The sequence below is a fragment of the Eurypyga helias genome, unplaced genomic scaffold, assembly GCF_000690775.1.
Source record: "Eurypyga helias isolate BGI_N326 unplaced genomic scaffold, ASM69077v1 scaffold15067, whole genome shotgun sequence".
Taxonomy (NCBI): domain Eukaryota; kingdom Metazoa; phylum Chordata; class Aves; order Eurypygiformes; family Eurypygidae; genus Eurypyga; species Eurypyga helias.
This window is the reverse complement of record NW_010263816.1, coordinates 1392-4049: the sequence shown is the minus strand read 5'-3', so window position 1 is coordinate 4049 and position 2658 is coordinate 1392. Positions and strand designations below refer to the sequence as shown.

At 52.7% G+C, this 2658-nt stretch overlaps 1 protein-coding gene across 1 annotated transcript in view; it reads left to right on the top strand.

Moving 5' to 3' along the window:
* The window catches only part of GBA2 (glucosidase, beta (bile acid) 2), a gene marked incomplete at its 5' end in the record, with an annotated part of 17390 nt that overhangs the window by 13516 nt on the left and 1216 nt on the right, over positions 1-2658 (top strand).

The following is a 2658-nucleotide window of genomic DNA, read 5'->3' as shown; positions in this document are numbered from 1 at the left end:
GGGCATCACTGCGGGGGCCAGTGCTGCCAGTGGGTGATAAATGGCCTTTTCTTCTCTCCCTGTGGGAGCGTTCCTGTATCTGCCTGGGCAGAGGAATAATGTTACCCGGCAAGAGCAGGTTGTCCCGGATGTGGCGTCCCCCCTGGACCGAGCCAGCGTTGTCCTGCCATGGCAGAGCCCACAGCGGATGGAGACGGACCGAGATGCTCTCCCTTAGGGTCACTGCAGGGAGGCCAGGACACTGGTACAGCTCACCTGGGCTGCCCACCTTCGTTTGTCCTGTGTTGGCAGCCACTGGGGATGGGGACATCCCCATCCAGCTGGCAAGGGACCAAAGCCAGCACGGCTTCTGATCAGACTGGATTTAATTGCGGTGACCCATCATCATCACTCCTTAACTCTAGGCAAGCAGCTGTCTCCAGACTGTCAAAGATCGGGGCCTTCAGTCTGCGCCTAGGGATATTTCTGCTCTTTCCTCCTCTTTTGACTGTTACCACCTAAATAAAATTTGTATCTGAGAGGCTCAGCTTTCAGCAGCTTCTACAAGGGCACACAGCGGGCTGGGAGGACAGTCCTTGGTTACGGATATCATTTGTTCCCACATTTGTCTGCACGACTAATTTTGCAAAGGCTGACTCAATCCCAGCTTGAGCAGCAAGTTGAATTGTTCATTAACTCTTTCTTCTTATTATTTATTAACCCTTTCTTGACCCCTGATACCTGGGCTTGAATCACAGCACTGCCAACTTTTAACTTCTTCAGCATTTTTGTGCTTTGGACTTCTTCCCCACCTGCCCGTCCCCCTTGCCCACTACCTGCTGTGCCAGGGCTCAGGCACGGCATGGCAGGGTTTAGCCGCGGTAATGATTGCCAGCTTCGAGACGCTTCACTGGCTGCCCTTTGGAGGGTGCAAACCCTGCAGAGATTTCCCAGCTCTTGGCTTGTTTTATTTTTGACTTGGCTGAGATTGGTCAACAAATCCACCTCCTTGGGCACTGAACTGATCCCTGCTCCTGCAAGATACACCTCCGGGCTGGGGATTGTTAAATCCAGGAAAAATAAAGGTTACGGGCAGATAACAACAATATTGTTTGTGCTAAAATAAACCTATGGCTGTAAATGAGGTGTGGGTTGCCATCATCAGCTGTGCCAGCGTGGAGACTCGTGTTGCCCATCCCCGTGGCCACCGGGTCCCTGCAGGAGTTCCCTGAACCAAGGTGATGGCGAGAGGGTGATGGCTCAGGGGTGATGGGGAAGGGGTGATAGCTGCCCCTCCTGCCCCCAGCAACCTTCCCAGGCCAACCGTGCTCGGCCAGGCTCCAGGCAGCACCTGCCTGCTGAAAAAAACAGCCAAATCAAACACCAGCTGCATGGGAAAACATAACTACTTGTGCAGTTGATTTCTAATACAGGGATAAGGGAATTTCCCACAGGCAGCCAGCTCTCTGGCCAGGGAGTTCTTGCGGGAAGGGGTGGGAGCAGTCTGTGGGGCTCCTGCAGAGAGGAGAGCGGGGATGTTGCGATGCTGGCAGCAGAAATACAATGCTCCCCAGCTGAGGTAGCGATGAATTTTACTGTCAGAGAGAAACCAGTCCTCAAATGTGAGATTAAAAGGACAGCAAAATTTGGGAAGTATTTCTCAGATGTTGCGAACAGTTGCCTTGTCTCCATTTAGATAAAAAAAGCATTTTCTGGTGAACAGGGCTCTATCAGCTCTTCCTGTGGTGACTGCAAGAATCAAAGCACACATATTCTAGGCGACTGCCTTGAAAATCGTTGAGGAATGGGTGAGAAAATCTGGTGTGACCTGGACCACTTCAGCCTCCCCAGCCAGCAACAAGGATAACGTATGGGGGGTGATGTAAATACGTAGTTGAAGTTATTTAAGAATGCCTGCATGTATACAATTTTTATCAGCGTTAAAATGCAACATCCAAGATATTCAGGGAACACTTTTCATAAACAGAGTAATTTCCTTCCAACAAAAGGCAGTTTGTAAGAACAGCAGCAAACCTTCATGCCAGCCCCAGGCGAGAGGAGAGCGGGTGCTTTGTATCCTGATCAGCAGCTGCTTCAGCAGTGGGGATGGGAGGGTAGGATAAAGCAATGCCCGAAAGGAAGTTGGTGCTGGGTGGGTTTGCATGAGGAGAAGCAGGGTGAGGCCATGTGCTGCAACTGATCCTGTGATGCATTTGGGTTTAAGGCTGCTTGGCAACCCCGTGTACCCCAGGCATCGCAGTGGGGTGGCAAACCAGTGGCAGGAGGGACAGGCAAGGGGTTTTCCCTGGCTAAGCATCTTCGGCGCAGACACTGACCTGCAGGAGCCAAGGCTTCCCTGCGAGGAGCCAGGGGAGCATGAGAAAAGAGGGACAGTTTCAGCAGGCACTTCTGGGAATATCTGCTCACAACCACTTTCTTGTAACCTGGGAACTGCAAATTTGGAAACACCCAGATTGCACAATGCTCTGGCCGGAGCTGCCACCCGCAGCCCTGGCAGCAATATAAAGGCAAGAGAGCAGGCTTATCGGCAGAGCCCCGCGAGCCCTACGCCAGCTGCAGAGATGATGCAGGTGACCCCCTTCCTCCTGGTGCTCAGCCTGGCGCTGGTGGCTCCTAGGCTCTCTGCAGGACAGGTAACAGGGGGGCTGGGAGGCATGG